We start from the raw sequence: 12574 nt of genomic DNA, 5'->3' as shown, positions 1-12574 counted from the left end.
ACTCTGTAGGACAGGGGAGATCATACAAACTCCACTCACTCTGTAGGACAGGGGAGATCATACAAACTCCACTCACTCTGTAGGACAGGGGAGATCATACAAACTCCACTCACTCTGTAGGACAGGGGAGATCATACAAACTCCACTCACTCTGTAGGACAGGGGAGATCATACAAACTCCACTCACTCTGTAGGACAGGGGAGATCATACAAACTCCACTCACTCTGTAGGACAGGGGAGATCATACAAACTCCACTCACTCACTCTGTAGGACAGGGGGAGATTATACAAACTCCACTCACTCACTCTGTAGGACAGGGGGAGATTATACAAACTCCACTCACTCTGTAGGACAGGGGGAGATCATACAAACTCCACTCACTCTGTAGGACAGGGGAGATCATACAAACTCCACTCACTCACTCTGTAGGACAGGGGGAGATTATACAAACTCCACTCACTCACTCTGTAGGACAGGGGGAGATCATACAAACTCCACTCACTCTGTAGGACAGGGGAGATCATACAAACTCCACTCACTCTGTAGGACAGGGGAGATCATACAAACTCCACTCACTCTGTAGGACAGGGGGAGATCATACAAACTCCACTCACTCTGTAGGACAGGGGAGATCATACAAACTCCACTCACTCACTCTGTAGGACAGGGGGAGATCATACAAACTCCACTCACTCTGTAGGACAGGGGGAGATCACACAAACTCCACTCACTCTGTAGGACAGGGGAGATCATACAAACTCCACTCACTCTGTAGGACAGGGGAGATCATACAAACTCCACTCACTCTGTAGGACAGGGGAGATCATACAAACTCCACTCACTCACTCTGTAGGACAGAGGGAGATTATACAAACTCCACTCACTTACTCTGTAGGACAGGGGGAGATCATACAAACTCCACTCACTCTGTAGGACAGGGGAGATCATACAAACTCCACTCACTCTGTAGGACAGGGGAGATCATACAAACTCCACTCACTCTGTAGGACAGGGAGAGATCACACAAACTCCACTCACTCTGTAGGACAGGGGAGATCATACAAACTCCACTCACTCTGTAGGACAGGGGAGATCATACAAACTCCACTCACTCTGTAGGACAGGGGGAGATCATACAAACTCCACTCACTCTGTAGGACAGGGGAGATCATACAAACTCCACTCACTCTGTAAGACAGGGGGAGATCATACAAACTCCACTCACTCTGTAGGACAGGGGAGATCATACAAACTCCACTCACTCTGTAGGACAGGGGAGATCACACAAACTCCACTCACTCTGTAGGACAGGGGGAGATCATACAAACTCCACTCAACTCTGTAGAACAGGGGGAGATCATACAAACTCCACTCGGCAGAAAAGGCGGAGATCACACAAACTCCTCTCACTGTAGGCCGGGGGGAGATCATACAAACTCCACTCAACTCTGTAGAACAGGGGGAGATCATACAAACTCCACTCGGCAGAAAAGGCGGAGATCACACAAACTCCTCTCACTCTGTAGGACGGGGGGAGATCATACAAACTCCACTCACTCACTCTGTAGGACAGGGGAGATCATACAAACTCCACTCACTCTGTAGGACAGGGGAGATCACACAAACTCCACTCACTCTGTAGGACAGGGGAGATCACACAAACTCCACTCTACTCTGTAGAACAGGGGAGATCACACACACTCCACTCACTCTGTAGAACAGGGGAGATCACACAAACTCCACTCACTCTGTAGGACAGGGGAGATCATACAAACTCCACTCACTCTGTAGGACAGGGGAGATCATACAAACTCCACTCTGCAGAACATAGGGAGATCACACAAACTCCACTCACTCTGTAGGACAGGGGGAGATCATACAAACTACACTCACTCTGTAGGACAGGGGAGATCATACAAACTCCACTCCCTCACTCTGTAGGACAGCGGGAGATCACACAAACTCCACTCACTCTGTAGGACAGGGGGAAATCACACAAACTCCACTCACTCTGTCGAACAGGGGGAGATCATACAAACTCCACTCACTCACTGTAGGACAGGGGGAGATCACACAAACTCCACTCTGTAGAACAGGGGGAGTTCACACAAACTCCACTCACTCTGTAGGACAGGGGGAGATCACACAAACTCCACAACTCTGTAGAACAGGGGGAGATCACACAAACTCCACTCACTCTGTAGGACAGGGGAGATCATACAAACTCCACTTACTCTGTAGGACAGGGGGAGATCATACAAACTCCACTCTGTAGGACAGGGGGAGATCACACAAACTCCACTCACTCTGTAGGACAGGGGAGATCATACAAACTCCACTCACTCTGTAGGACAGGGGGAGATCATACAAACTCCACTCACTCACTCTGTAGGACAGGGGGAGATCATACAACTCCACTCACTCTGTAGGACAGGGGGAGATCCTACAAACTCCACTCACTCTGTAGAACAGGGGGAGATCATATAAACTCCACTCACTCTGTAGGACAGGGGGAGATAATACAAACTCCACTCACTCCGTAAGACAGGGAGAGATCACACAAACTCCACTCACTCTGTAGGACAAGGGGAGATCATACAAACTCCACTCACTCTGTAGGACAGGAGATCACACAAACTCCACTCACTCACTCTGTAAGAGAGGGGGAGATCATACAAACTCCACTCACTCTGTAGGACAGGGGGAGATCATACAAACTCCACTCATTCTGTAGGGCAGGGGGGGATCCTACAAACTCAACTCACTCACTCTGTAGGACAGGGGGAGATCATACAAACTCCACTCACTCTGTAGGACAAGGGGAGATCATACAAACTCCACTCATTCTGTAGGGCAGGGGGGGATCCTACAAACTCAACTCACTCACTCTGTAGGACAGAGGGAGATCCTACAAACTCCACTCTGTAGGACAGGGGGAGATCACACAAACTCCACTCACTCTGTAGGACAGGGGGAGATCATACAAACTCCACACACTCACTCTGTAGGACAGGGGGAGATCATACAAACTACTCACTCTGTAGGACAGGGGGAGATCCTACAAACTCCACTCACTCTGTAGGACAGGGGGAGATCATACAAACTCCACTCACTCTGTAGGACAGGAGATCACACAAACTCCACTCACTCTGTAAGAGAGGGGGAGATCATACAAACTCCACTCACTCTGTAGGACAGGGGGAGATCATACAAACTCCACTCACTCTGTAGGACAGGGGGAGATCATACAAACTCCACTCACTCTGTAGGACAAGGGGAGATCATACAAACTCCACTCATTCTGTAGGGCAGGGGGGGATCCTACAAACTCAACTCACTCACTCTGTAGGACAGAGGGAGATCCTACAAACTCCACTCAATCTGTAGGACAGGGGGAGATCCTACAAACTCCACTCACTCTGTAGGACAGGGCGAGATCCTACAAACTCCACTCTGTAGGACAGGGGGAGATCATACAAACTCCACTCATTCTGTAGGACAGGAGATCACACAAACTCCACTCACTCACTCTGTAGGACGGAGGGAGATCATACAAACTCCACTCACTCTGTAGGACAGGGGGAGATCATACAAACTCCACTCACTCACTCTGTAGGACAGGGAGAGATCATACCAACTCCACTCACTCTGTAGAACGGGGGGAGATCCTACAAACTCCACTCACTCTGTAGGACAGAGGGAGATCCTACAAACTCCACTCACTCTGTAGGACAAGGGGAGATCATACAAACTCCACTCACTCTGTAAGACAGGGGGAGATCATACAAACTCCACTCATTCTGTAGGACAGGGGGGGATCATACAAACTCCACTCACTCTGTAGGACAGGGGGAGATCATACAAACTCCACTCACTCTGTAGAAGAGGGAGATCACACAAACACCACTCACTCTGTAGGACAGGGGGAGATCATACAAACTCCACTCTGTAGAACAGGGGGAGATCCTACAAACTCCACTCACTCACTCTGTAGGACAGGGGGAGATCATACAACCTCCACTCTGTAGGACAGGGGGAGATCATACAAACTCCACTCATTCTGTAGAACAGGGGGAGATCATACAAACTCCACTCACTGTAGGACAGGGGGAGATCATACAAACTCCACTCACTCTGTAGGACAGGGGGAGATCATACAAACTCCACTCATTCTGTAGGACAGGGGGGGATCATACAAACTCCACTCACTCTGTAGGACAGGGGGAGATCATACAACCTCCACTCTGTAGGACAGGGGGAGATCATACAAACTCCACTCATTCTGTAGAACAGGGGGAGATCCTACAAACTCCACTCACTCTGTAGGACAGGGGGAGATCATACAAACTCCACTCACTCTGTAGGACAGGGGGGAGATCATACAAACTCCACTCATTCTGTAGGACAGGGGGGGATCATACAAACTCCACTCACTCTGTAGGACAGGGGGAGATCATACAAACTCCACTCACTCTGTAGAACAGGGGGAGATCATACAAACTCCACTCACTCACTCTGTAGGAGAGGGGGAGATCATACAAACTCCACTCACTCCGTAGGACAGGGGGAGATCATACAAACTCCACTCTGCAGAACAGGCGGAGATCACACAAACTCCTCTCACTCTGTAGGACAGGGGAGATCATACAAACTCCACTCACTCTGTAGGACAGGGGAGATCATACAAACTCCACTCACTCTGTAGGACAGGGGAGATCATACAAACTCCACTCACTCTGTAGGACAGGGGAGATCATACAAACTCCACTCACTCTGTAGGACAGGGGAGATCATACAAACTCCACTCACTCTGTAGGACAGGGGAGATCATACAAACTCCACTCACTCTGTAGGACAGGGGAGATCATACAAACTCCACTCACTCACTCTGTAGGACAGGGGGAGATTATACAAACTCCACTCACTCTGTAGGACAGGGGGAGATCATACAAACTCCACTCACTCTGTAGGACAGGGGAGATCATACAAACTCCACTCACTCACTCTGTAGGACAGGGGGAGATTATACAAACTCCACTCACTCACTCTGTAGGACAGGGGGAGATCATACAAACTCCACTCACTCTGTAGGACAGGGGAGATCATACAAACTCCACTCACTCTGTAGGACAGGGGAGATCATACAAACTCCACTCACTCTGTAGGACAGGGGGAGATCATACAAACTCCACTCACTCTGTAGGACAGGGGAGATCATACAAACTCCACTCACTCACTCTGTAGGACAGGGGGAGATCATACAAACTCCACTCACTCTGTAGGACAGGGGGAGATCACACAAACTCCACTCACTCTGTAGGACAGGGGAGATCATACAAACTCCACTCACTCTGTAGGACAGGGGAGATCATACAAACTCCACTCACTCTGTAGGACAGGGGAGATCATACAAACTCCACTCACTCACTCTGTAGGACAGAGGGAGATTATACAAACTCCACTCACTTACTCTGTAGGACAGGGGGAGATCATACAAACTCCACTCACTCTGTAGGACAGGGGAGATCATACAAACTCCACTCACTCTGTAGGACAGGGGAGATCATACAAACTCCACTCACTCTGTAGGACAGGGAGAGATCACACAAACTCCACTCACTCTGTAGGACAGGGGAGATCATACAAACTCCACTCACTCTGTAGGACAGGGGAGATCATACAAACTCCACTCACTCTGTAGGACAGGGGGAGATCATACAAACTCCACTCACTCTGTAGGACAGGGGAGATCATACAAACTCCACTCACTCTGTAAGACAGGGGGAGATCATACAAACTCCACTCACTCTGTAGGACAGGGGAGATCATACAAACTCCACTCACTCTGTAGGACAGGGGAGATCACACAAACTCCACTCACTCTGTAGGACAGGGGGAGATCATACAAACTCCACTCAACTCTGTAGAACAGGGGGAGATCATACAAACTCCACTCGGCAGAAAAGGCGGAGATCACACAAACTCCTCTCACTGTAGGCCGGGGGGAGATCATACAAACTCCACTCAACTCTGTAGAACAGGGGGAGATCATACAAACTCCACTCGGCAGAAAAGGCGGAGATCACACAAACTCCTCTCACTCTGTAGGACGGGGGGAGATCATACAAACTCCACTCACTCACTCTGTAGGACAGGGGAGATCATACAAACTCCACTCACTCTGTAGGACAGGGGAGATCACACAAACTCCACTCACTCTGTAGGACAGGGGAGATCACACAAACTCCACTCTACTCTGTAGAACAGGGGAGATCACACACACTCCACTCACTCTGTAGAACAGGGGAGATCACACAAACTCCACTCACTCTGTAGGACAGGGGAGATCATACAAACTCCACTCACTCTGTAGGACAGGGGAGATCATACAAACTCCACTCTGCAGAACATAGGGAGATCACACAAACTCCACTCACTCTGTAGGACAGGGGGAGATCATACAAACTACACTCACTCTGTAGGACAGGGGAGATCATACAAACTCCACTCCCTCACTCTGTAGGACAGCGGGAGATCACACAAACTCCACTCACTCTGTAGGACAGGGGGAAATCACACAAACTCCACTCACTCTGTCGAACAGGGGGAGATCATACAAACTCCACTCACTCACTGTAGGACAGGGGGAGATCACACAAACTCCACTCTGTAGAACAGGGGGAGTTCACACAAACTCCACTCACTCTGTAGGACAGGGGGAGATCACACAAACTCCACAACTCTGTAGAACAGGGGGAGATCACACAAACTCCACTCACTCTGTAGGACAGGGGAGATCATACAAACTCCACTTACTCTGTAGGACAGGGGGAGATCATACAAACTCCACTCTGTAGGACAGGGGGAGATCACACAAACTCCACTCACTCTGTAGGACAGGGGAGATCATACAAACTCCACTCACTCTGTAGGACAGGGGGAGATCATACAAACTCCACTCACTCACTCTGTAGGACAGGGGGAGATCATACAACTCCACTCACTCTGTAGGACAGGGGGAGATCCTACAAACTCCACTCACTCTGTAGAACAGGGGGAGATCATATAAACTCCACTCACTCTGTAGGACAGGGGGAGATAATACAAACTCCACTCACTCCGTAAGACAGGGAGAGATCACACAAACTCCACTCACTCTGTAGGACAAGGGGAGATCATACAAACTCCACTCACTCTGTAGGACAGGAGATCACACAAACTCCACTCACTCACTCTGTAAGAGAGGGGGAGATCATACAAACTCCACTCACTCTGTAGGACAGGGGGAGATCATACAAACTCCACTCATTCTGTAGGGCAGGGGGGGATCCTACAAACTCAACTCACTCACTCTGTAGGACAGGGGGAGATCATACAAACTCCACTCACTCTGTAGGACAAGGGGAGATCATACAAACTCCACTCATTCTGTAGGGCAGGGGGGGATCCTACAAACTCAACTCACTCACTCTGTAGGACAGAGGGAGATCCTACAAACTCCACTCTGTAGGACAGGGGGAGATCACACAAACTCCACTCACTCTGTAGGACAGGGGGAGATCATACAAACTCCACACACTCACTCTGTAGGACAGGGGGAGATCATACAAACTACTCACTCTGTAGGACAGGGGGAGATCCTACAAACTCCACTCACTCTGTAGGACAGGGGGAGATCATACAAACTCCACTCACTCTGTAGGACAGGAGATCACACAAACTCCACTCACTCTGTAAGAGAGGGGGAGATCATACAAACTCCACTCACTCTGTAGGACAGGGGGAGATCATACAAACTCCACTCACTCTGTAGGACAGGGGGAGATCATACAAACTCCACTCACTCTGTAGGACAAGGGGAGATCATACAAACTCCACTCATTCTGTAGGGCAGGGGGGGATCCTACAAACTCAACTCACTCACTCTGTAGGACAGAGGGAGATCCTACAAACTCCACTCAATCTGTAGGACAGGGGGAGATCCTACAAACTCCACTCACTCTGTAGGACAGGGCGAGATCCTACAAACTCCACTCTGTAGGACAGGGGGAGATCATACAAACTCCACTCATTCTGTAGGACAGGAGATCACACAAACTCCACTCACTCACTCTGTAGGACGGAGGGAGATCATACAAACTCCACTCACTCTGTAGGACAGGGGGAGATCATACAAACTCCACTCACTCACTCTGTAGGACAGGGAGAGATCATACCAACTCCACTCACTCTGTAGAACGGGGGGAGATCCTACAAACTCCACTCACTCTGTAGGACAGAGGGAGATCCTACAAACTCCACTCACTCTGTAGGACAAGGGGAGATCATACAAACTCCACTCACTCTGTAAGACAGGGGGAGATCATACAAACTCCACTCATTCTGTAGGACAGGGGGGGATCATACAAACTCCACTCACTCTGTAGGACAGGGGGAGATCATACAAACTCCACTCACTCTGTAGAAGAGGGAGATCACACAAACACCACTCACTCTGTAGGACAGGGGGAGATCATACAAACTCCACTCTGTAGAACAGGGGGAGATCCTACAAACTCCACTCACTCACTCTGTAGGACAGGGGGAGATCATACAACCTCCACTCTGTAGGACAGGGGGAGATCATACAAACTCCACTCATTCTGTAGAACAGGGGGAGATCATACAAACTCCACTCACTGTAGGACAGGGGGAGATCATACAAACTCCACTCACTCTGTAGGACAGGGGGAGATCATACAAACTCCACTCATTCTGTAGGACAGGGGGGGATCATACAAACTCCACTCACTCTGTAGGACAGGGGGAGATCATACAACCTCCACTCTGTAGGACAGGGGGAGATCATACAAACTCCACTCATTCTGTAGAACAGGGGGAGATCCTACAAACTCCACTCACTCTGTAGGACAGGGGGAGATCATACAAACTCCACTCACTCTGTAGGACAGGGGGGAGATCATACAAACTCCACTCATTCTGTAGGACAGGGGGGGATCATACAAACTCCACTCACTCTGTAGGACAGGGGGAGATCATACAAACTCCACTCACTCTGTAGAACAGGGGGAGATCATACAAACTCCACTCACTCACTCTGTAGGAGAGGGGGAGATCATACAAACTCCACTCACTCCGTAGGACAGGGGGAGATCATACAAACTCCACTCTGCAGAACAGGCGGAGATCACACAAACTCCTCTCACTCTGTAGGCCAGGGGGAGATCACACAAACACCACTCACTCTGTAGGACAGGGGAGATCATACAAACTCCACTCACTCTGTAGAACAGGGGGAGATCACACAAACTCCACTCATTCTGTAGAACAGGGGGAGATCATACAAACTCCACTCAGGCGAAGTAGTTAACATCTCCCCATCAAACACAGCAAGTAAGAGGATGATGACGATAACTTTGCACGAAGACTGTATTCATAAGACAAATACACAGCATTTGTATTAATAATTATAAAAATAATAATAAATTGCCTCCCCCTCCCCCCCGTGTCACCCCCCCACGATACAAAAATAACACAGCCGCCTATTAAGTAATGTACAACTCGATACAAAGTCGCCAACACAGCGAATGCGTTTTTCTTAATCGTCTCCTTCTCCTCCAAACAGCCCTTAGCCCCGGACAGCGTCGTCCGACAAACCAAAACCTCCAAACTCGCGCAGCACCAGCACGTAGAATACCCCACACACAGACACACACACATCACCACACATACACACACCATACACCACCACACACACCACCACATACACCATAACATACACCACACACCATACACCACACACCACCACACAACATACACCACACACACCACCACCACCACACACACACACACACACGACACACACCATACACCACCACACACAACACACCAATACACCACCACACACACAAACACCACACACACACTACACACACACATACACACCACCACACACACCACACACACAACATACCACATAACATACACCACACACACCACACAACATACACCACACATAACACACACAACACACATACACCAAACACACGCACCACACAAAACACACACAACACCACACCACACACACAACACCACACACACAACACATTTCTTTGCAGAGTTTAAAACAAAAACGACATCGTTCGTTCTGCCGAGCGTGAGCCTTGTCAAACATAATAACGTGGGGGGGCGACTGCCCCCCACAAGCTTACTCCCACAGCGGGGTTTTAGTACACAGATGAGAAGTGATTGAATGTGGTCCTTTGGAGGGGGAGAGAGGGAGGGGGTGGGGTGGGGGTAGCTGAACATTTGCACGTTCACGGTCCTCAGCTGGCAATGGAATACGACGAATCGGCGCTCACCGACTCACCCACCGACTCACTCTCTCACTCACACACCGACTCACCCACTCACACACCGACTCACCCACTCACACACCGACTCACCCACTCGCCCACACACCGACTCACCCACACACTATCACCCACTCACCCACACACTATCACCCACTATCACCCACACACTATCACCCACTATCACCCACACACTATCACCCACTATCACCCACACACTATCACCCACTATCACCCACACACTATCACCCACTATCACCCACACACTATCACCCACTATCACCCACACACTATCACCCACTATCACCCACACACTATCACCCACTATCACCCACACACTATCACCCACTATCACCCACACACTATCACCCACTCACCCACACACTATCACCCACACACTATCACCCACTCACCCACACACTATCACCCACTCACCCACACACTATCACCCACTCACCCACACACTATCACCCACTCACCCACACACTATCACCCACTCACCCACACACTCACTATTACCCACTCACCGAAATACTCACTCACACACTCTCACTATCACACACTCACTCACGTATATAAATATCTATACAACTGGTGGGAGAGGGGTAAGGAAGGGGGTGTTCAGAAATGTAAAGTGAAATCATGGAATATTCAACTGGCCCAAGACGAGGGAATGTTTACGGTGGGAACGACACCGCGACATTCGAGAGGTCGCCACCAAGACCCTCGGCGTCTGTGCCCCGAGACAGCGCGCGTTAACTCCTTTTGCGTACCCCATGCAGCCAAACCGTGCTAGCTGGTAGTGGAGTATGTAGCCAAACCGTGCTAGCTGGTAGTGGAGTATGTAGCCAAACCGTGCTAGCTGGTAGTGGAGTATGTAGCCAAACCGTGCTAGCTGGTAGTGGAGTATGTAGCCAAACCGTGCTAGTTGGTAGTGGAGTATGTAGCCAAACCGTGCTAGTTGGTAGTGGAGTATGTAGCCAAACCGTGCTAGCTGATAGTGGAGTATGTAGCCAAACCGTGCTAGCTGGTAGTGGAGTATGTAGCCAGACCGTGCTAGTTGGTAGTGGGAGTATGTAGTCAAACCGTGCTAGCTGGTAGTGGAGTATGCAGCCAAACCGTGCTAGCTGGTAGTGGAGTATGTAGCCAAACCGTGCTAGCTGGTAGTGGAGTATGTAGCCAAACCGTGCTAGTTGGTAGTGGAGTATGTAGCCAAACCGTGCTAGCTGGTAGTGGAGTATGTAGCCAAACCGTGCTAGTTGGTAGTGGAGTATGTAGCCAAACCGTGCTAGCTGGTAGTGGAGTATGTAGCCAAACCGTGCTAGTTGGTAGTGGAGTATGTAGCCAAACCGTGCTGATTGGTAGTGTAGTATGTAGCCAAACCGTGCTGATTGGAGGTGCGGGTGTAGTGTAGCATGTAGCCAAACCGTGCTAGCTGGTAGTGGAGTATGTAGTCAAACCGTGCTAGTTGGTAGTGTAGTATGTAGTCAAACCGTGCTAGCTGGTAGTGGAGTATGTAGCCAAACCGTGCTAGCTGGTAGTGGAGTATGTAGACAAACCGTGCTAGTTGGTAGTGGAGTATGTAGTCAAACCGTGCTAGTTGGTAGTGTAATATGTAGTCAAACCATGCTAGCTGGTAGTGGAGTATGTAGTCAAACCGTGCTAGTTGGTAGTGTAGTATGTAGCCAATCCGTGCTAGTTGGTAGTGGAGTATGTAGTCAAACCGTGCTAGCTGGTAGTGTAGTATGTAGCCAATCCGTGCTAGTTGGTAGTGGAGTATGTAGTCAAACTGTGCTAGTTGATAGTGTAGTATGTAGTCAAACCGTGCTAGTTGGTAGTGTAGTATGTAGCCAAACCGTGCTAGCTGGTAGTGTAGTATGTAGTCAAACCGTGCTAGTTGGTAGTGGAGTATGTAGTCAAACCGTGCTAGTTGGTAGTGTAGTATGTAGTCAAACCGTGCTAGCTGGTAGTGGAGTATGTAGCCAAACCGTGCTGATTGGAGGTGCGGGTGTAGTGTAGCATGTAGCCAAACCGTGCTGATTGGAGGTGCGGGTGTAGTGTATCGCAGTGTAGAACTTCTTTTTGCACCGTACATAGCCAAACCGTGATAATCTGCGGGTCTCCGTGGGTCTGGGTGCCTGTGGGTGGGTGTGTGCGTGCGTGTGCGTGCGTGCGTGTACGTGCGTGTGTACGTGCGTTGAACGTCTTTCACACCGTGCG

The sequence above is a fragment of the Petromyzon marinus genome, chromosome 66 (genome assembly GCF_048934315.1).
Source record: "Petromyzon marinus isolate PM22_M1 ecotype Great Lakes invasive population chromosome 66, UKy_Petmar_22M1.pri1.0, whole genome shotgun sequence".
Classification (NCBI taxonomy): domain Eukaryota; kingdom Metazoa; phylum Chordata; class Hyperoartia; order Petromyzontiformes; family Petromyzontidae; genus Petromyzon; species Petromyzon marinus.
Note: the sequence above shows the minus strand (reverse complement) of the source record.